Here is a 23,876-nt window from a genome sequence, read left to right as displayed (position 1 = left end):
GTCACTGCTTTCCAAATGGGCTGCTATTTCATCTTTAAAAATTAATTGCAACATTTTCCCCACCACTGATGTCAGTTAACCGGTCTATAATTACCCGTTTTTTCTCTCCCTCGTTTTTCAAAATGTGGTGTTGCATTAGCTACCCTCCAGTCCATTCAAACTGATCGAGAATCGATGGACTGTTGGAAAATAATCACCAATGCATCCACTATTTCCAGGACCACTTCCTTAAGTACTCTGGGATGCAGACCATCAGGCCCCGGGGATTTATCGGCCTTTAGTCCCATCAATTTCCCTAACACAATTTCCCACAAATAAGAATTTTCTTCAGTTCCTCCTTCTCAGTAGCCCCTCGGTCACGTACCATTTCCAGAAGATTATGCGTGTCTTCCTTCATGAAGGCAGAACCAAAGTATTTGTTCAACTGGTCTACCATTTCTTTGTTCCCTATTATAAATTCACCTGAATTTGACTGCAAGGGACCTACGTTTGCCTTCACTACTCTTTTTCTCTTCACATATTTATAGAAGTGTTTATGTTCCCAGCAAGCTTCCTCTCATAATCTATTTTCCCCCTCCTAATTAAACGCTTTGTCCTCCTCTGCTGAATTCTAAATCTCTCCCCGTCCTCGGGCTGATGCTTTCTCTGACCAATTTATATGCCTCTTCCTTGGATTTAACGCTATCCTTAATTTTCCTTGTTAGCCACGTTTGAGCCACCTTCTCCATTTTATTTTTACTCCAGACAGCGATGTCCAATTGTTGAAGTTCATCCATGTGATCTTTATATGTTTTCCATTGCCTATCTGCCGTCAACCCTTTATGTATCATTTCCCAATCTATTCTAGCCAATTCATGTCTCATACCATCGAAGTTACCTTTCCTTAAGTTCAGGACCCCAGTCTCTGAATTAATTGTTTCACTCTCCACCTTAACAAAGAATTCTACCTTATTGTGGTTACTCTTCCCCAAGGGGCCTCGCACAACAAGATTGCTAATTAGTCCTTTCTCATTACACATCAAGCAGTCGAGGATGGCCAGCCCTCTAGATGGTCCCTCGACATATTGGTCGAGAAAACCATCCCGAATACACTCCAGCAAATCCTTCTCTACCGTATTACTACCAGTTTGGTTAGCCCAATCTATGTGTAGATTAAAGTCGCCCATGATAACTGATGTCCCTTTATTGCACACATCCCTACTTTCTTGTTAGATGCTGTCAGCAAACTCACTACGATTGTTTGGTGGTACACAACTCCCACTAGCGTTTTTTTCCCGTTGATATTCCACAGATCCACCCACGTAGAATCCACGTGAATGTCCTTCCTGACTATTGCATTAATTTCCTCTTCAACCAGCAATGCCACCCCACCTCCTTTTCCTTTGTGTCTATCCTTCCTGACTGGTGAATACCCCTGGATGTTGCGTTCCCGGCCTTCGTCACCCTGGAGCCATTTCTCCGTGATGCCAATTACATCATATTCATTAATTGCTGCCTGTGCAGTTAATTTGTCCACCTTATTACGAATACTCCTCGCATTGAGGCACCGTGCCTTCAGGCTTGTTATCTTAACACACCTTGTCCCTTAAAGGTTTGCTGCAATGTGGCTGTTTTTGATTTTTTTTCCTTTGGGTTTCTCTGCCCTCCACCCTTACTTTTCTGCCCCCAAAGGTTCCCATCCCGCTGCCACATCACTTTAACCCCTACCCAACAACACGAGCAAACTCTCCCTCGTGGATATTGGTTCTGCTGAGGTGCAGACCGTCCGGTTTGCACAGGTCCTAGCTCCCACAGAACGGTTCCAATGTCCCAAGAAATTGAATCCCTCCCTTCTGCACCACACAGTCATCTGAACTATCCTGCGATTCCTCGTCTGAAAAGTGGCAGCTATCCCTGAGATTGCTACCTTTGAGGTCCGATTTGTTAATTTAGCTCCCTGCTCCCTAAATTCAGCTTCTAATTCCACAGACACAGAGAGTCAGACTCAAACACATAAAGAGCACTCTAAAGACAGAGAGTGAGAGTCACAGATACATTGCACAATCCCATTTGTTTGAATGTTACAAAGTTATCGATAGATGCAGATTCAACAGAATAGATTCGGGTATAACTGAGCAGGATGGCAGGAATTCGGTTTGAATTTAAAGACTTACCAGGAGTGGGGTTCGAACCCATGCAGGTATAAACCCATTGGATTTTCCATCCAACGCGTTAACAACTCGGCCATCCTGGTTTGTCAGTATTCGGTTTTTGTGTCTGTGAGAATCTGGGCTGCAGCTCCACTCTCACAGACACAGTTATTCAATGAGCATTTTCGAATATTTATAGTAATATTGACACAGGGGCAACTCTCCTGTTCTTTTTCGAGTAATGCTCTGGGAACTTTCACATCCACCCGAGGGTGCAGACGGAGCTTCAATTTAACATTTTATCCGAAAGTCAAAAGCTTCAACAATGCAAAATCCCCCAAGTACTGCATTTGAGTGTCAGCCAAGATTATATGCTCAAGTCTCAGGAGTGGGACTTACACACACAACCTCCTTATTCAGTCGAGAATGCTGCCACTGAACCAAAGCCGATACCAAAGTTCACATCCGTATTATTTTCCCCAAGTCTTTTTATAAAGTTTCAGGACATACAGAAGTAATATTCAACATTTTAAAAAAGCTTCATCCTCGTCGGGGAATTGAACGCCTACCTCGCGCGTGACAGAGAGGGATATTAACTAAGACAGAATGAGGAGCTGACTGGTGTGGATTCTGTCAGTGCAGGAATCGAGCTGAGAACAGAAATGGACACCATGAGAAGTAGACAGGCACATTGAGAGACAGAGACAAACCGAGAGAGAAAGACAGCAAGATAGAGACAACGTGAGACAGAAAGTGTGAGACTGAGAAGGAGAGGCAGACTGAGTGAGAAAAAGACACAAACACACACACATACAGATATAAAGAGAGAGAGGGAAACAGTGAGAGAAAGACAGTGATAAAGACAGTAACAAGGAGAGAGACAGATGAAGAGTGAGCGACAGATAGAGAGATATACAGAGATATAAACAGAAAATGATGGAAATACTCAGCAGGTTAGAGACAGGAACTAACAGCGACAGGCAAATAGAGACAGACAGGTCGAGACATCGAGAGACAGAGATGATGGGAATGAGAGAGACAGTCAGACAGAGAGACTGAGAGAATCCAACTGGAACAGAACTGGACATCGTGAGAAAGAGACAGACACGTTGAGAGACAGACAAACAGGGAAACAGGGAGAGACAGACAGCGAGATAGAGGCAAAGAGAGACAGAAAGTTTGAGACTGAGAGGGAGGGTCAGACTGAATGAGAAAACGACTCCAACACATACATACACAGAGATGTGTTTGTGTGCTCCATAAAGAGAAGGAGGCAAATCTGATGCAATGACAGAGACAAAGACAGGGACAAAGAAAGAGACAAAGAGGGAGACAGATAGAGAGAAAGACAGATAGAGACAATAATTCGGTTCTGTCTTTACAAACGAAGATACAAAAAACCTTCCGAATGTACGAGGGGACTGTGCGTCTCGTGAGAATGAGGAACTGAAAGATATCCTTATTGGCGGGAAATTGTGTTGGAGAAATTGTTGGGATTAAAAGCCGATAAATCCCCGGCTCCTGATAGTCTGCATCCCAGAGTACTTAAGGAAGTGGCCCTAGAAATAGTGGATGCATTGGTGATCATTTTCCAACAATCTATCGACTCTGGATCAGTTCCTATGGACTAGAGGGTAGCTAATGTGATGGCACTTTTTAAAAAAGGAGGGAGAGAGAAAGCAGCTAATTATAGACCGGTTAGCCTCACATCAGTCGTGGGGAAAATATTAGAATCAATCATTAAGGATGAAATAGCAGCCCATTTGGAAAGCAGTGACAGGATCGGACCGAGTCAGCATGGATTTATGAAAGTGAAATCACGCTTGACGAATCTTCTGGAATTTTTTGAGGATGTAATGATTAGAGTGGACAAGGGAGAGCCAGTGGATGTGGTGTATTGGACTTTCAATAGGCTTTTGACAAGGTCCCGCACTAGAGATTGGTGCACAAAATCAAAACGCATGGTATTGGGATTAATGTACTGACATGGATAGAGAACTGGTTGGCAGACAGGATGCAGAGAATCGGGATAAACGGGTCCTTTTCAAACTGGCAGGAAGTGACGAGTGGGGTGCCGCAGGGCTCAGTGCTGGGACTCCAGCTCTTTACAATATACATGAACGATTTGGTTGAAGGAATAGAGTGTAATATCTCCAAGTTTGCGGATGACACTAAACTGGGTGGCGGTCCGAGCTGTGAAGAGGACGCTAAGAGGCTGCAGGGTGAATTGGACAGATTAGGTGAGTGGGCAAATACATGGCAGATGCAGTATAATGTGGATAAATGTGAGGTTATCTATTTTGGGGGCAACAACACGAAGGCAGAATATTATCTGAATGGCGGAAAACTAGAAAGAGGGGAGGTGCAGTGAGACCTTGGTGTTATGGTTCATCAGTCACTGAAAGTGGGCATGCAGGTACAGCAGGCGGTAAAGAAGGCAAATGGTATGTTGGCCTTCGGACTAGAGGATTTGAATATAGGAGCCAGGAGATCTTACTGCAGTTGTACAAGGCCTTCGTGAGGACACACCTGGAATATTGTGTTCAGTTTCGGTCTCCTAGTCTGAGGAAGGACGTTCTTGCTGTTGAGGGAGTGCAGCGAAGGTTCACCAGACTGATTCCAGGGATGGCAGGACTGTCATATGAGGAGAGATTGGATCAACTAGGCCTTTAATCACTGGCGTTTAGAATGATGAGAGGGGATCTCATAGAATCATATAAGATTCTGATGGGACGGCACAGGTTAGATTCGGGAAGAATGTTCTCGATGTTCGGGAAGCCAGAACCAGGGGACATAGTCTTAGGATAAGAGGTTGGCCATTTAGCAGTGAGATGAATAGAAACTTCTTCACTCAGATAGTTGTTGACCTGTGGAATTCCCTGCCACAGAGAGTTGTTGAAGCCAGTTCATTGGATATATTCAAGAGGGAGTTAGATATGGTCCTTACGGTTAAGTGGATGAAGTGGGATGGAGAGGAAAACAGGAAAGGGTAACTGAAAGAATGATCAGCCATGATAATATTGAATGGCGGTGCAGGCTCGAAGGGCCTAATGGCCTACTCCTGCAGTTATTTTCTATGTTTCTATGTTTCAAAAACAGAAAATGATGCAAATACTCATCAGATTAGAGACAGGGACAAAATGAGACAGGCAAAGACACGGACAGGGAGGATGGGAAAGAGAGAGACAGTCAGACAGAGAGTCTGAGAGAATCGCATTGGAACAGAACTGGACACCGTGAGAAAGAGACAGATTGAGAGACAGAGACAAACAGAGAACCAGGCACAGACAGAGTGAGTCAGACAGAGGCAGACTGAGGGAGACAAAGTCTCAAACACACAAACACATACACAGCTCTCTAAAGAGAGAAAGGCAGAGACTGAGATACACAGCTACATTTCACAATTTCATTTCATGATCGGCTTAGAGTGTCACAGAGTTACAGAAAATTGCAGATTCAACAGATGAAAATCATGTATCACTGGGCAGGATGGGAAAAATCTCTGTTACATTAAAGAGATTCTAGGATTTGGGTTCGAATCCACGCGGGAAAAACCCATTGAATTTTATGGCCAACGCCGTAACCACTCGCCCATCCTGGTCTTTGTAGCGTTTGGATTCTGTCTCTGTGAGAATGTGGGCTTCAGCTCCAACCCCCACAGCAACACACACACATACACATCGGGTTTCAGTGAGCATTTACGAAAATTTTTAGTAATATTGACACGGGCGCAACTCTCCTATTCTTTTTCGTGTAATGCTCTGGGAACTTTCGCATCCAGCCGAGGTTGCAGACGGAGCTTCAATTTAACATTTCAGCCGATGGTCAACAGCTTCAACAATGCAAAATTCCCCAAGTACTGCACTTGAGTGTCAGCAAAGATTATCTGCTCAAGTCTCAGGAGTGGGAATTACACACACAATCTCCCGATTCAGTCGAGAATAGAGCCAATGAACCAAGGCCGATACCAAAGATCACAACCATAATTTTTTCCCCAAGTTTTTAAAAAATTTCCAGGACATACCACATTCATGGTGATGATTTGCATCGACAGTTGCACATACACAGAGACATACATACAGATAGACATACACAGACACACACACACACAATAACCAAAAATATACACGCATCAACATAGAAACATAGAAACATAGAAATTAGTTGCAGGAGCAGGCCATTCCGCCCTTCGAGCCTGCACCACCATTCTTTAAGATCATGGCTGATCATTCAACCTCAGTACCCATTTCCTGTTTTCTCTCCATACCCCTTGAACCCTTGAGTCGTAAGGGCCATATCTAACTCCCTCTTGAATATATCTAACTAACTGGCCTCAACAACTTTCTGCTGTAGAGAATTCCACAGGTTAACCACTCTCTGAGTGAAGACGTTTCTCCTCATCTCGGTACTAAATGGCTTACCCCTTATTCTTAGACTGTGACCCCTGGTTCTCGAACTCCCCAGTAACGGAAACATTCTTCCTGCCACTCACTTGTCAAATTTCGTCAGAATTTTATTTGTTTCTATGAGATCCCCTCTCATTCTTCTAAACTCCAGTGGATACCAGCCCAGTTGATCCAGTCTCTGCTCATATGTCAGTCCTGCCATCCCGGGAATCATGCTGGTGAACCTTCGCTGTACTCCCTCAATAACAAGGACGTCCTTCCTCAGATTCGGAGACCAAAACTGAACACAATATTACAGGAGTGGCCTCACCAAGGCCCTGTAGAACTGCAGTGAAACCTCCCTGCTCCTATACTCAAATCCCCTCGCTATGAAGGCGAACATGCCATTTACATTCTTCACCGCCTGCTGCACCTGCACACCAACTTTCAATGACTGATGTACCATGACACCCAGATCAAGATATACACAGGTTGCCTTAGACAAATAGATGGATAGACAGGCAGGGTCACTGTCGCTACTTTGTCTGGCTTTTGCGTTTTTCAGTCGAGAATGCTGCCACTGAACCAAAGCCGATAGCAAAGTTCACAACCGTATTATTTTCCCCAAGTCTTTTTAACAAGTTCCAGGACATACCAAATTCATGGTGATGATTTCCACAGACATTTGCACATACACAGAGACATATATACAGATAGACAGACACAGAGACACACACATACATACATAACCAAAAATATACATGCACCAACGGACATGCACAGATGCCGGAGACATCTCGAGGGATAGACAGGCTGAGTCACTGTCGCTACTTTGGCTGATTTTTGCGTTTTTCTATCCGTATGAATCGTGAATATTGCAGATTAATAAAAATAAGAAATAGATGTCAGTGTTGAAAGGTGTGGGACGTTATTCCACCTATCTCAGGATTAGTTTTGCAAAAACCTGGTTAAATTGTGAAGAAAATTGCTGAGAATCGTAGTCGGCAGGATTCGAACCTGAGCGCCGAAAACCCAAAGGAATTCAAGCCAATCGCATTAACCACTCGACCACAATTACTGCGTCTCTGGCACTTTAAATGTTACTCAGAAAAAACTCAGTCATCCATCTCTGTGCAGCAGACGGCCACAGAATCCTGAAAAAGTCTCTGTTTGCAAAAAATCTGGAAGAGGCAATCGCCTCTGGCTGTATTTTTACTGTTCTATATTGTTCTGGAACTTTTTACTTTGAATCTATACCAAGAAACAGAAGTAAAATTAGACATTTTGAAATGTCTAATTCCGTCGGGGAATTGAACCCGGTCCTATTGCTTAACAGGGGAGCAAAATCACGACGAAACGGACGAAGGTACGGGCGATGTCAGAGCAGTAATCGAGCTGTGAACAAAAGTCGACAGACACATTGAGAGACAGAGACAAACCGACAAACAGGGAGAGATAGACAGCAATAGAGGGACAACGAGAGACAGAAAGGGTGAGACTGAAAAGTCAGGCAGACTCTGAGAAAAAGACTCAAAAACCTACATATACAGAGATGTGTGTGTGTGATTAATAAAGAGAGAGAGGGAAAGAGTGAAAGAAAGACAATGATAAAGACAGTGACAAGGAGAGAGACAGATAGAGAGAGAACGACAGGTCGAGAGAGAGACAAAGATATCAACAAAAAAAGGTTGGAAATACTCAGCAGGTTAGAGACAGGAACTACCAGCGACAGGCAAAGAGAGGCAGATAGGCAGAAATATAGACAGACAGAGATGATGGGAAAGAGTGAGACAGTCAGACAGAGAGACTGAGAGAATCCCATTCGAACAGAACTGGACACCGTGAGAAAGTGACAGACACATTGAGAACCAGAGACAAACAGGGAAACAGGGAGAGACAGACAGTGAGATAGAGACAAAGGGAGACAGAAAGTTTGAGACTGAAAGGGAGGATCAGACTGAATGAGAAAAAGACTCAAACACATACATACACAGAGATGTATTTGCGTGCTCCATAAAGAGAGGGAGGTAAATAGTGATGGAATGACAGAGAAAAGGAGAGGGACAAAGAGAGAGACAAAGAGGGCGACAGATAGAGAGAAAGACAGATAGAGAGATAGACATAGAGACAAAAACAGAACATAATGGAAATATTTATCAGGTTGGAGACAGGGATTAACAGAGACAGGCAAAGACATGGACAGACAGAGATAATGCGACTGAGATAGGCAGTCAGACTGAGAGAATCCCATTGCAACAGAACGAGACACCGTGAGAAAGAGACAGATTGAGAGACAGGGACAAACAGAGAAACAGGGACAGAGAGAGTGTGTCAGAGAGAGGCAGACTGAGAGAGACAATGACTCAAACACATTCACAGCTCTCTAAAGAGAGAGAGAGGCAGAGACCGATCAACACAGATGCATTTCACAATTTCATTTCATTGTCGGCTCAGAATGTCACATCGTTGCAGAAAATTGGAGATTCAGCAGATGAAAATCGGGTATCACTCGGCAGGATGGGAAAAATCTCTGTTTAATTAAGGAATCACCAGGAGTGGGGTTTGAACCCACACAAGTATATAACCCATTACATCTTAAATGCAACGCCTTTACCACTCGGCCATCCTGGTCCTGATCCTGTCAATGGTTGGACTCTGCCTCTGTGAGAATCTGGGCTTCAGCTCCACCCCCACAGACACACAGAGACATTGGATTTCAGGAAGCATTTACGAACATTTTTCGTAATATTGACACGGGCGCAACTCTCCTATTATTTTTCGACTAAGGCACTGGGACGTTTCACATCCACCCGAGGGTGAAAATGGAGCTTCAATTTAAAATTTCAGCCGATGGTCAACAGCTTCAACAATGCAAAATTCCCCAAATACTGCATTTGAGTGTCATCCAAGATGATGTGTTCAAGTCTCAGGAGTGGGACTTACACACACAACCTCCTGATTCAGTCGAGAATGGAGCCACTGAACCAAAACCGATACCAAAGATCACAACCGTATTATTTTCCCCAAGTGTTTTAAAAGTTCCGGGACGAACCAAATTCATGGTGATGATTTCCACAGACAGTTGCACATACACAGATACATACATACAAATAGACATACACAGACACGCGCACACACAATAAAAAAATATACATGCATCAACATAGAAACATAGAAATTAGTTGCAGGAATATGCCATTCGGCCCTTCGAGCCTGCACCACCATTCAATAAGATCATGGCTCATCATTCAACCTCAGTACCCCTTTCCTGCTTTCCCTCCATACCACTTGATCTCTTTATCCATGAGGGCCATATCTAACTCCCTTTTGAATATATCTATGAACTGGCCTCAACGACTTTCTGCGGTAGAAAATTTCACAGGTAAACCACTCTCTGAGTGAAGAAGTTTCTCCTCATCTCGGTCATAAATGGCTTATACCTTTTTTTTTAGACTGTAATCCTTGGTCTCAAACTCCCCAGCAATGAGAACATTCTTCCAGCCTCCAATCTCGTCAGAATTTTATATGTTTCTGTGAGATCCCCTTTCATTCTTCTAAACTTCAGTGGATACCAGCCCAGTTGATCCAGTCTCTCCTCATATGTCAATCCTGCCATCCCGGGAATCATGCTGGTGAACCTTCGCTGTACTCCCTCAATAGCAAGGACGTCCTTCCTCAAATTCGGGGACCAAAACTGAACACAATATTCCAGGTGTGACCTCACCAAGGCCCTGTACAACTGCAGTAATATCTTCCTGCTCCTATGCTCAAATCCCCTAGCTATGAAGGCGAACATGCCATTTGTTTTCTTCACCGCCTGCTGCACCTACATGCCAACTTTCAATGACTGATGTACCATGACACTCAGATCCAGATATACACAGGTTGCCTTAGACAAATAGATGGATAGACAGGCAGTGTGACTGTCGCTACTTTGGCTGGCTTTTGCGTTTTTCTATCCGCATGTATCGTGAATACTGCAGATTGATGTAAGAAAGAAAACAGCGGCTGCATCGAAAGATGTGGGACGTTGCTCCATCTATCTCAGAATCAGTTTTGCAGTAACGTGGTTAAATTGTGAAACAGAATGAAATATGCTGAGAAACATAGTCGGCAGGATTCAAAACTGCGCAGAGAAACCCCGATGGATTTTTTGTCTATTGTCTTACCCACTCGGCCACGACTACTAGCTCGCTGCATCATTCAATGTTACTCAGATAAAACTCAGTCATCCATCTCTGTGCAGCAAACGGCCACAGAATCCGGAAAAAGTCTCCGTTTGCTAAAAATCTGGAAGAGGCAACTTCCTCTTCCAGTATTTGTACTGTTCTATATTGCTCTGGAACTTTTTAATATGAATCAACACCAAGAAACAAGTAAAATTCTGCATTTTGTAAATGCTGCCACCGCGTCGGGAAGTAGAACCACGGTCTCCGGCGGAACAGGCGGGGATACTCACCACTATACTAACGAGCATGAATTCTATCAGAGCAGGAAGCGAGCTGTGAATGGAACTGGACACCATGAGAAGACGACAGACACATTGAGAGACAGAGACAAACCGACAATCAGGGAGAGACTGACAGCGAGATAGAGAAAATGAGAGACAGAAAATGTGAGACTGAGAAGGAGAGGCAGACTGAGTGAGAAAAAGACTCAAACACACACATATACAGAGATGTGTGTAAGTGATCTATAAAGAGAGAGGGAAAGAGTGAGAGAAAGAGAGTAATAAAGACAGTGACAAGGAGAGAGAGAGCGACAGATAGAGAGTGTCAGAGATAGAAACACTAATGCTGGAAATACTCAGCAGGTTAGAGACAGGAACTAACAGAGGCAGGCAAATACATGGACAGACAGAAATGATGGAAAACAGAGAGCCAGTCTTACAAAGAGTCTGAGAGAATCCCATTGGAACAGAACTGGACACCGTGGGAAAGAGACAGAGACACAGGAACAGACAGAGTGAGTCAGACTGAGAGTGAAAAACACACAAACACAAACACATTTCTCGAAAGAAAGAGAGAGGCAGAGACCGAGCGACACCGATACATTTCACAATTTCATTTCATTATCGGCTCAGAGTGTCACAGAGTTGCACATTCAACAGATAAAAATCGGGTATCACTGATGAGAATGGGAGGAAATCCGTGTTAAATTAAAGAAGTAGCAGGAGTCAGCTACGAGAACACGCGGGAAACATCCCATTTAATTTTAAGGCCAACGCCTCAACCACTAGGCCATCCTGGTCCTGTCAGAATATGGATTCTGTCTCTGTGGGAAACTGGGCTTCAACCCCACCCCCACAGACACACATACATGGAGGCTTTCAGTGAGCATTTACGAACATTTTCAGTAATATTAACACGGGGGAAACTCTCCTATTCTTTTTCGAGTAAGGCTCTGGGACCTTTCACACACACCCGATAGTGCAGACTCAGCTTCAATTTAACATTTCATCCGAAAGTCAACAGCTTCAACATTGCAAAATTCCCCAAGTGCTGCACTTGAGTGTTAGCCAAGATGATATGCTCAAGTCTCAGGAGTGCGACTTGAACACACAAACTCCCGATTCATTCGAGAATGCTGCCACTGAACCAAAGCCGATACAAACGTCCACAACCGTCTTATTTCCCCCAAGTCTTTTTTATAATTTCCAGGACATAACAAATTCATGGTGATGATTTCCACAGACAGTTGCACATACACAGAGACATATATACAGATCGACAGACAGAGACACACCCACATACATAACCAAAAATTTACACGCACCAACGGACATGCACAGATGCCTTCAACATATAAAGGGATAGACAGGCTGACTCACTGTCGCAACTTTGACTGATTTTTGTGTTTTCCTATCCGTATGTATCGTAAATATTGCAGATTAATAAAAATGGAAAAAAATGTCAGTGTTGAAAGGTGTGGGACGTTATACCATCTATCTCAGGATCAGTTTGGCAAAGTTCTGGTTAAATTGGGAAATGAAATGAAAAAATGCCGAGAATCGTAGTGGACAGGATTCAAAACTACGCAGGGAAAACCCAATGGATTTTGAATCCATCGTCTTAACCACTCGGCCACTTCGAATGCGACTCTGTCTTCTTAAACGTTACTCAGAAAAAACTCAGTCATCCATCTCTGTGCAGCAGACGGCCAAAGAATCCTGTAAAAGTCTCCGTTTACTAAAAATCTGGAAGAGGCAATCTCCTCTCCGTGTATTTTTCCAGTTCTATATGGCTCTGGAACTTTTTAATATGAATCTCTACCAAGAAACAGAAGTAAAATTCTACATTTTGAAACACCTGGCTTCCAGTCGGGGAATTGAACCCCGGTCTCCCGCGTGACAAGCGGGGATACTCACCACTATACTAACGAGGAACTGACGTGCACCAGTTCTGTCAGAGCAGGAATCGAGCGGTGCACAGAACTGGACACCATGAGAAGTCGACAGACACATTGAGAGACAGAGACAAACCGACAAACAGGGAGAGACAGACCGCGAGATAGAGACAACGAGAGACAGAAAGAGTGAGACTGAGAAGGAGAAGCAGACTTAGTGAGAAAAAGACTCAAATATATACATATACAGAGATGTGTGTGTGAGATCTATTAAGAGAGAGAGGGTAAGAGTGAGATAAAGACAATGATAAAGACAGTGACATGGAGAGAGACAGATGGAGAGAGAGCGATAGAGACTAAAACAGAAAATGATGGAAATACTTTTCAGCTTACAGGCAGAGACTAACAGACAGGCAAAGACATGGACAGACCAAAATGATGGGAAAGAGAGAGCCAGTCAGACAAAGAGTCTGAGAGAATCCCATTGGAACAGACGTGGGCACCGTGAGAAAGAGACAGATTGAGAGACAGAGACAAACGGAGAAACAGGGACAGACAGAGTGAGTCAGACTGAGAGAGACAAAGACTCAAACATAAAAACACATACACAACTCTCTGAAGAGAGAGAGAGAGGTAGAGACCGAGCGACACAGATACATTTCACAATTTCATTTCATTATCGGTTCAGAGTGTCACATTGTTACAGAAAATTGCTGATTCAACCGATGAAATTCCGGTCTCACTGATCAGAATGGGAGGAAATACGCGTTAAATTGAAGAGATACCAGGAGTGGGGTACGAACCCACGCGGGAAAAAAACCATTGAATTTTAAGGCCAACAACTTAACCACTCGGCTATCCTGTTTCTGTGAGAAGCAGCATTCTGTCTCTGTGAGAAACTGGGCTTCAACCCCAACCCCACATACAAACACATACACATCGGCTTTCAGTGAGCATTTACGAACATTTTTAGTAATATTGACACGGGGGCAACTCTCCTATTCTTTTTCGAGTAATGCACTGGGAACTTTCATATCCACCCGAGGGTGCAGACAGAGCTTCACTTTAACATTTCATCCGAAAGTGAAATCTTCAACAATGCAAAATTCCCCAAGTGGTGCACTAGAGTGTTAGCCAAGATTATATGCTCAAGTCTCAGGAGTGCGACTTGAACACACAAACTCCAGATTCAGTCGAGAATGCTGCCACTGAACCAAAGCCAATACAAAAGATCACAACCGTATTATTTTCCCCAAGTCTTTTTTATAAGTTCCAGGACATGCCAAATTCATGGTTATGATTTGCAGAGACAGTAGCACATACACAGACATATATAGAGATAGACAGACACAGAGACACACACACACATAACTAAAAATTTGCACGCACCAACGGGCATGCACAGATGCCTGAGACATCTCGAGGGATAGACAGGCTGAATCACTGTCGCAACTTTGACTGATTTTTCCATTTTCTTATCCGGAAGTATCGCGAATATTGCAGATCAATAAAAATGAGGAAAAAATGTCAGTGTTGAAAGGTGTGGGTCGTTATTCCATCTATCTCAGGATCAGTTTGGCAGAGAACCGGTTAAATTGTGAAATGGAATGAAAAATGCTGAGAATCGTAGTCGGCAGAATTCGAACATTCGCGGGATAACCCAATGGATTTCTAGTCCATCGCCATAACCACTCAGCCACGACTACTGTGTCGCTGCCTTTTTAAACGTTACTCAGAAAAAACTCAGTCATCCATCTCTGTGCAGCAGACGGCCAAAGACTCCTGAAAAATTCTCCGTTTGCTAAAAATCTGGACGAGGCAATCTCCTCCACCTGTATTTTTACAATTCGATATTGCTCTGGAACTTTTTAATATGAATTTCTTCCAAGAAACAGAAGTAAAATTCTACAATTTGAAACAACTGCCTCCCCATCGGGGAATTGAACCCCGGTCTCCCACGTGACAGGCGGGGATACTCACCACTATACTAACGAGGAACTGACGTGTACCAGTTCTGTCAGAGCAGGAATCGAGCCACTGTGAACAGAACTGGACACCATGAGAAGTCGACAGACACATTGAGAGACAGAGACAAACCGACAAACAGGGAGAGACAGACAGCGAGATAGAGACAACGAGAGACAGAAAGTGTGAGACTGAGAAGGAGAGGCAGACTGAGTGAGAAAAAGACTCAAACATATACATATACAGAGATGTGTGTGTGTGATCTATTAAGAGAGAGAGAGGGAAAGAGTGAGAGAAAGACAACGATAAAGACAGTGACAAGGAGAGAGACAGATGGAGAGAGAGCGATAGAGACTAAAACAGAAAATGATGGAAATACTTCTCAGCTTACAGGCAGAGACTAACAGAGACAGGCAAAGACATGGACAGACCGAAATGATGGGAAAGAGAGAGCCAGTCAGACAAAGAGTCCGAGAGAATCCCATTGGAACAGACGTGGCAGCGTGAGAAAGAGACAGATTGAGAGACAGAGACAAACAGAGAAACTGGGACAGACAGAGTGAGGCAGACTGAGAGAGACAAAGACTCAAACATACAAACACATACACAACTCTCTGAAGAGAGAGAGAGAGGTAGAGACCGAGCGATGCAGATGCATTTCACAATTTCATTTCATTATCGGTTCAGAGTGTCACATTGTTACAGAAAATTGCTGATTGAACCGATGAAAATCCGGTCTCACTGATCAGAATGGGAGGAAATCCGTGTTAAATTAAAGAGATACCAGGAGTGGGGTACGAACCCACGCGGGAAAAAAACATTAAAATTTAAGGCCAACGCCTCAACCACTCGGCTATCCTGGTCCTGTGAGAACCTGGATTCTGTCTCTGTGAGAATCTGGGCTTCAACCCCAACCCCACATACAAACACATACACATCGGCTTTCAGTGAGCATTTACCAACATTTTTAGTGATATTGAGAAGGGGGCAACTCTCCTATTCTTTTTCGAGTAATGCACTGGGAACTTTCATATCCACCCGAGGGTGCAGACGGAGATTCAATTTAACATTTCATCCGAAAGTCAACAGCTTCAACATTGAAAAATTCCCCAAGTGCTGCACTTGAGTGTTAGCCAAAATGATATGCTCAAGTCTCAGAAGTGCGACTTGAAGACACAAACTCCCGATTCAGTCGAGAATGCTGCCACTGAACCAAAGCCGATACAAAAGTTCACAACCTTATTATTTCCCCCAAGTCTGTTTTATAAGTTCCAGGACATACCAAATTCATGGTGATGATTTCCACAGACAGTTGCACATACACAGAGACATATATAGAGATAGACAGACACAGAGACACACACACATAACCAAAAAATTTGCACGCACCAACGGGCATGCACAGATGCCTTCGTCATGTCGAGGGATAGACAGGCTGAATCACTGTCGCAACTTTGACTGATGTTTGCAATTTTTGAAACGGATGTATCGTGAATATTGCAGATTAATAAAAATGAGAAAAAAATGTCAGTGTTGAAAGATGTGGGACGTTATTCCATCCATCTCAGGATTAGTTTGGCAGAGAACCGGTTAAATTGTGAAATGGAATGAAAAATGCTGAGAATCGTAGTCGGCAGGATTCGAACCTGCGCGGGATAACCCAATGGATTTCTAGTCCATCGCCTTAACCACTCGGCCACGACTACTGTGTCGCTGTGTTTTTAAACGTTACTCAGAAATAACTCAGTCATTCATCTCTGTGCAGCAGACGGCCAAAGATTCCTGAAAAAGTCTCCGTTTGCTAAAAATCTGGACGAGGCAATGTCCTCTACCTGTATTTTTACAGTTCTGTATTGCTCTGGAACTTTTTAAGATGAATCTCTGCCAAAAACAAAAGTAAAATTCTACATTTTTAAACAACTGTCTCCCCGTCGGGGAATTGAACCGCAGTCTACCGCGTGACAGGTGGGGATACTCACCACTATACTAACGAGGAACTGACAGGTACCATCTCTGTCAGAGCAGGAATCGAGCTGTGCACAGAACTGGACACCATGAGAAGTTGACAGACACATTGAGAGATGGAGACAAACCGACAAACAGGGAGAGACAGACAGCGAGATAGAGACAACAAGAGAGACAGAAAGTGTGAGATTGAGAAGGAGAGGCAGACTGAGTGAGAAAAAGACTCAAACACATACATATACAGAGATCTGTGTATGTGTGATCTATTAAGAGAGAGAGAGGGTAAGAGTGAGAGAAAGAAAATGATAAAGACAGTGACAAGGAGAGGAACAGACAGAGAGAGAGATAGAGACTAAAACAGAAAATGATGGAAATACTTCTCAGGTTACAGGCAGGGACTAACAGAGACAGGCAAAGTCATGGACAGACCGAAATGATGGGAAAGAGAGAGCCAGTCAGACAAAGAGTCTGAGAGAATCCCATTGGAACAGACGTGGGCACCGTGAGAAAGAGACAGATTGAGAGACAGAGACAAACGGAGAAACAGGGACAGACAGAGTGAGTCAGACTAAGAGAGACAAAGGATTAAGCATACAAACTTCTCTAAAGAGAGAGAGAGGGAGAGGCAGAGACCGAGCGACATAGATACTTTTCACAATTTCATTTCATTATCGGTTCAGAGTGTCACATAGTTACAGAAAATTGTTGATTCAAAGGATGACAATCCGATATCACTGATCAGAATGGGAAGAAATCCGCGTTCGATTGAAGAGATAGCAGGAGTGGGGTACGAACCCACGCAGGAAAAAAAATTCAATTCAATTTTAAGGCCAACACCTTAACCACTCGGCTAATGCCTCAACCACTCGGCTATCCTGGTCCTGTGAGTACCTGGATTCTGTCTCTGTGAGAATCTGGGCTTCAACCCCAACCCCACATACAAACACATACACATCGGCTTTCAGTGAGCATTTACGAACATTTTTAGTAATATTGACACGGGGGCAACTCTCCTATTCTTTTTCGAGTAATGCACTGGAAACTTTCATATCCACCCGAGGGTGCAGACGGAGCTTCAATTTAACATTTCATCCGAAAGTCAACAGCTTCAACATTGCAAAATTCCCCAAGTGCTGCACTTGAGTGTTAGCCAAGATGATAATGCTCAAGTCTTAGAAGCGCCACTTGAACAAACAAACTCCCGATTCAGTCGAGAATGCTGCCACTGAACCAAAGCTGATACAAAAGTTCACAACCTTATTATTTCCCCCAAGTCTTTTTTATAAGTTCCAGGACATACCAAATTCATGTTGATGATTTCCACAGACAGTTGCACATACACAGAGACATATATAGAGATAGACAGACACAGAGACACACACACACATAACCAAAAATTTGCACGCAGCAACAGACATGCACAGATGCCTTCGTTATCTCGAGGGATAGACAGGCTGAATCACTGTCGCAACTTTGACTGATGTTTGCGATTTTTGAAACGGATGTATCGTGAATATTGCAGATTAATAAAAATGAGAAAAAAATGTCAGTGTTGAAAGGTGTGGGACGTTATTCCATCTATCTCAGGATCAGTTTGGCAGAGAACCGGTTAAATTGTGAAATGGAATGAAAAATGCTGAGAATCGTAGTCGGCAGGATTCGAACCTGCGCGGGGTAACCCAATGGATTTCTAGTCCATCGCCTTAACCACTCGGCCACGACTAATGTGTCGCTGGCTTTTTAAACGTTACTCAGAAAAAACTCAAGCACGCCAAGGTCCCTCTGTTCCTCGACACTTCTCAGTGTCCTACCATCTATTGTGTATTCCCTTTCCTTGTTCGCCCTCACCAAATGCATTACCTCACACTCCTGCGGATTGAATTCCATTTGCCCCTGCTCTGCCCACCTGACAGGTCCATTGATACCTTCCTGCAGTCTACAGCTTTCTTCTTCATTATCAACCACACGGACAATTTTCCTATCATCTGCAAACTTCGTAGTCATACCCCTTGCATTCAAGTCTAAATCATTGATGTATCCCAGAAACATCCTTCCAGGCACAAAAACACCCATTGACCATTAACCTTTGCTTCCGACCTCAGCCAATTTTGGATCCAAGTTGCCACTTTGCCTTGTATCCCATGGGCTATTACTTTAATGACCAGTGTGCCATGTGGGATCTCATCAAAAGCCTTCTTAAAATCCATATACACAACGTCAAACACAACACCGTCATCGACCCTCCGTGTGACCTCCTCAAAAACTACAATCAGGTTAGTCAGACACGACCTTCCATTAACAAATCCGGACTGAATGTCCCTGATTAATCCCGGTCTTCCTGAATGAAGATGTATCCTGTCGCTCAGAATTTGTTCCAATAATTGAAAGTACAAATTGGGGGAACTGAATTTTGTTTTGTCATGCTATCGAGATTGGGGCCAGAGGGACAATATATAATAATAAATAAATAATTTTAACAATCGGTGATCAGACCTGCAGTATGATCAAAATCTCCAGATAACGCAAAAATGGGGAGCATGGGGCTCTGTGAAGAGGACTGTAAGTGAGCTCAGTTTGAATGCACAGGTTTGTAAATGGGCTGGATGGATGGCAGATGAAATTTAGTGCAGAGAAATCTGATGCAAAACATTTTGGAAGAAAAATGGAGGAAATGTACATTAAATGGTAACATTTTAAAAGGAGTGGAGGGGTAGAGAGATTTGGGGATGTAAAAGTCCCTTTTCTTATTAATGAGCAAGTTCCAGAGTCCAATGTCAGTAACTTTAATACCTTAATAAGAAATATAAGATGAGCAGTTTCTCCGTCATCCACCGTATCTTATACTGATCCACCAATCAGAGTAAAGATGCAAGTCCCGCGTGTCCACAGTAACTGACACCAGGTCAGCCCACTGGATGGAACCTCGGGCGCCCTGAGCTTGATCTCCGGTGTCTCCAGTCCCCACTGCCCCCTTACATCAGTCTCCCCTCACTTTTATACCCTGCACTGATCTACCTCAGGCACCGGACTCTTCTTTGTCTTCTCTGCTGGGTTTGGGCAGGAAGTGAGGAAAAGACAGCTGGAACTTCTCTAATCTGTGATTTACAAGGACACTTTCCCTGGTTCCCAGCACTTACTTTTCTTCAGTAATTTTCTCATTATCCCTAAACTACCCTGCCTGCTGTTAGTTCTTATAGTTTCACAATTATAGGTGTAAACATCTCACATTATAATCTAATCTATTCTATTACTCACACTGGTTTAAGCTTGGAAGAAGCACTGAGGGTAGCCAGGGCACAGAATGTACTCTGGGTGGGGAACTTCAATGTCCATCACCAAGAGTGACTCGGGAGTACCACTACTGACTGAGCTGGCCGAGTCCTGAAGGACATATCTGCCAGACTGAGCCTGCAGCAGATGGTGAGAGAACCAACACGAGGAAAAAACCTACTTGACCTGGTCCTCACCAATCTACCTGTCGCAGATACGAACAATGACGGACAGGTAAATACCATCGGGTACATCCAGCCTCTCCCACATGGAGCTGCCTCTGTCTATGACAGCATTGGTAGCAGTGACCACCGCAAACAGTCATTGTGGAGACAAAGTCACGCCGAACACACTCTCAAATGTGTTGTGTGGCACCATCACCGTGCTAAACGGGATAGATGTAGAACAGATCTAGCAGCTGAAAACGGGGCATCCTTAGGGTGCTGTGGGCCATCAGCAGCAGCAGCATTGTATTCCACCACAATCTGTAACCTCATGGTCCGGCATATCCCTCACTCTAACATTACCATCAAGTCTGGTTCAATTAGGAGTGCAGAAGAGCAGCACCAGGTGTACCGAGAAATGAGGTACCAGCCTGGGGAAGCTGCAACACAGGACTACATATATACTAAGCAGCGAGAGCAGCATGGTATAAACAGGGCTAAGCAATCCCACAATCAATGAATCAGATCAAAGCTCTGCAGTCCTCCCACATCCAGTCGTGAATGAATACAAGAACATACATAACAAGTAGGAGAAGGAGTAGGTCATACGGCCCCTCGAGCCTGCTCCGCCATTCAATAAGATCACGGCTGATTTTCTAACACAACTCCACTTTCCTGCAATATCCCCATATCCCTTGATTCCCTTAATATCCTATGCTGGGTTCAGTTCTACATTCACTGGTTCCCCTCCTCTGAAGGTACTGACTCTGGCTGGGTTCAGTTCTACACTCACTGGTTCCCCTCCCCTGAAGGTACTGACTCTGGCTGGGTTCAGTTCTACACTCACTGGTTCTCCTCCCCTGAAGGTACTGTCTCTGGCTGGGTTCAGCTCTACACTCACTGGTTCCCCTCCCCTGAAGGTACTGACTCTGGCTGGGTTCAGGTCTACACTCACTTGTTCCCCTCCCTCTCCTCCCCTGAAGGTACTGACTCTGGCTGGGTTCAGTTCTACACTCACTGGTTCCCCTCCCCTGAAGGTGCTGACTCTGGCTGGGTTCAGTTCTACACTCACTGGTTCCCCTCCCCTGAAGGTACTGACTCTGGCTGGGTTCAGTTCTACACTCACTGATTCCCCTCCCCTGAAGGTGCTGAATTGGCTGGGTTCAGTTCTACACTCACCAGTTTCTCTCCAATATGTGACCCATGTGCCCAAACTCCATGTGTGAACCTCGACAGTGAGTGTAGACTGGCTATTCCACTGTCATCACCTGAGGCCTCACACATACATTTTCCAGCAAGGCCACCGGACCCTCCTCCCAATGGCTCAGTGGATAAAGGCATGTAGGATCTGTTCCCCACCTCCCCTCACCCCAACTGTAAAATGAACTGTCGAATGCAATATAAAACCCACGGGCGGTGGGACGGGTTAATAAAAAACAAACCTCAGTACAAACACCCAAAGGGTGGGCTATACAGTAAGGGGCTCATTCAAACATTGCAGCAAAACGATGACTCATTGAGAGACTGGAAGGACATCCTCAGAGACAATGATACAGGACACCTGCCATCGATCTAATCAACACAGGCAATAGCACCAGACGCCGGCCATGCACACCTTCAATGGTCCCTGGTCCCCGTCAAGAAGGAAGAGGGACATTCACACATTCCTCAACTGTGGAGCCAGATCTGTTCCCAAGGAAGGTTTGCATTGTACTACACAGCAGGAGAGCTGATCATGCCCCTGTCTGGGCCAGGGAGTGGAATACACTGATGATCAAGAGGTTATTAACCATCGGAAGAGTCGACAGGGGAACAGCAGGAAATATGTTTGATGCTGTGATTATGAAGCCCCATAAAAAGAGGACCACTTCGGAGCGAGGACAGTGCAGTGAAGGAGGATGCAGGGTGGTCACCTGGTCCCGGCCTACAATCCACACCACAACCACCAGCTGTGTGGGTGATTATAAGTTTCAGTCAAACCGTCGGGGAATTTGTCCGAGTCGTTTTATAATCACAGTCGAATCGCGGAAGGGTGTTAAACTGTGATATTTCCTGTTAGGTTTCAGGTAACCTTGTGGAGGGGGTTTTATTATGGGTTCGGTGTTATTCCGGTCGGAATCTCAGGGAGGTTGTGTGCTGGGGAATAACGCAAGTTCAATAAATATACAAGTTTAAGGTTGAGCCAAAACCCTGTGCCGAGTGTATTTTGTTCTTATAAATCCTGAAGTCAAGAACTGTTGGTGATGGTGTACCGAATCTCTCACAGGCACCACCCAGTGTGACTGAGTCATAGTTCCACCATTCAATTAGATCGTGACTGATCAGTATCTTATCTCCGTCTACCTGCCTTGGTTCCATCACTCTTAATACCCTTGCCCAAGAAGCATCTATCAATCACAGTTTTGGAATTTTCAATTGGGCCCCAGCCTGAGTTTTATGGGGAACAGAGTTCCAGATTTCCACAACCTTTAAGAACATGAGAAACAGGAGCAGGAGTAGGCCATATGGCCCCTCGAGCCTGCTGCACTATTCAATAAGATCCAGGATGATCTTGTACTTCAGCTCCACTTTCCCGCACTATCCCCGTATCCCTCGATTCCTTTAGTGTCCAAACAGCTTTCTATCTCAGCTCTGAATATACTCAATGACTCAGCATTCACTGTCCTCTGGGGGAGAGAATTCTAAAGATTCACGACCCTCTGAGTGCAGAAATTTCTCATCAGCTCAGTCCTAAATGGCCAAGCCCGTATCCTGAGACAATAACCCTTAGTTCTGGACTCTCGAGCCAAGAGAAACAGATTCTCACCATTTGTGTGAGGAAGTGCTTCCTGACATCACCCCGGAACCTCAGTGGTGGGAAAATTATTGGAAAGAAATCCAGAGGGACAGGATAAATCTTCATTTGGAAAGACATGGATTAATTAAGGACAGTCAGCATGGATTTGTGAAGGGAAGGTCGTGTCTGACTAACTTGATTGAATTTTGAGAGGAGGTAACCGTGAGGCTCGATGAGGGTAGTGTGTATGATGTAGTGTATAAGGATTTTAGCAATGCTTTAGATAAAGTCCTACATGGCAGACTGGTCACAAAAGTAAAAGCCCTACATGGCAGACTGGTCACAAAAGTAAAAGCCCATGGGATCCAGGGCTAAGTGGCAAGTTGGATCCAAACTTGGCTCAGGCTGGAAGTGAAAGGTATTGGTAGATGGGTGTTTTTGTGACTGGAAGGCTGTTTCCATTGGGGTTCTGCAGGTCTCAGTGCTGGGTCCCTTGTTTTTTGTGGTATATATCAATGACTTGGACTTGAATGTTGGGAGTATGATTAAGAAGTTTGAAGGTGACACTAAAATAGGCTGTGTGGTTGAGAATTAAGAAGAAAGCTGCGGACTGTCGGAAGATATCAATGTACTGGTCAGGTGGGCAGTAAAGGGGTAAATGGAATTCAATCCGGAGTAGTGTGAGGTAATGCATTTGGGGAGGTCTAACAAGGCAAGGGAATACACGTTAAATGGTACGACACTGAAAATTGTAGAGGAACAATGGGACCTTGGAGTGTAGGTCCACAGATCCCTGAAGGTGGCAGGCCAGGTAGATAAGGTGGTTAAGGCGACATATGGAATACTTACCTTTATTAGTCGAGGCATGGAATACAAG

The 23,876-nt window shown here is 44.3% G+C and overlaps 4 non-coding genes across 4 annotated transcripts; all 4 read right to left on the bottom strand.

Moving 5' to 3' along the window:
- Nucleotides 1–9,061: 9,061 nt before the first annotated feature.
- trnal-uaa (transfer RNA leucine (anticodon UAA)) lies at nucleotides 9,062–9,145 on the bottom strand. The gene has a single exon. It is a non-coding gene; the product is annotated as a tRNA-Leu (tRNA).
- Nucleotides 9,146–14,784: 5,639 nt separating this feature from the next.
- Nucleotides 14,785–14,856, bottom strand: trnad-guc (transfer RNA aspartic acid (anticodon GUC)). The gene has a single exon. It is a non-coding gene; the product is annotated as a tRNA-Asp (tRNA).
- A 1,593-nt stretch (nucleotides 14,857–16,449) lies between these two features.
- On the bottom strand, nucleotides 16,450–16,530 carry trnas-aga (transfer RNA serine (anticodon AGA)). Its single transcript has one exon. It is a non-coding gene; the product is annotated as a tRNA-Ser (tRNA).
- A 1,903-nt stretch (nucleotides 16,531–18,433) lies between these two features.
- trnas-aga (transfer RNA serine (anticodon AGA)) lies at nucleotides 18,434–18,514 on the bottom strand. The gene has a single exon. It is a non-coding gene; the product is annotated as a tRNA-Ser (tRNA).
- Between the last annotated feature and the right edge of the window lie 5,362 nt (nucleotides 18,515–23,876).

The sequence above is a fragment of the Pristiophorus japonicus genome, chromosome 23 (genome assembly GCF_044704955.1).
Source record: "Pristiophorus japonicus isolate sPriJap1 chromosome 23, sPriJap1.hap1, whole genome shotgun sequence".
Classification (NCBI taxonomy): Eukaryota; Metazoa; Chordata; class Chondrichthyes; family Pristiophoridae; genus Pristiophorus; species Pristiophorus japonicus.
The sequence above is the reverse complement of the archived record's forward strand: the minus strand, read 5'-3'. Positions and strand labels throughout refer to the sequence as shown.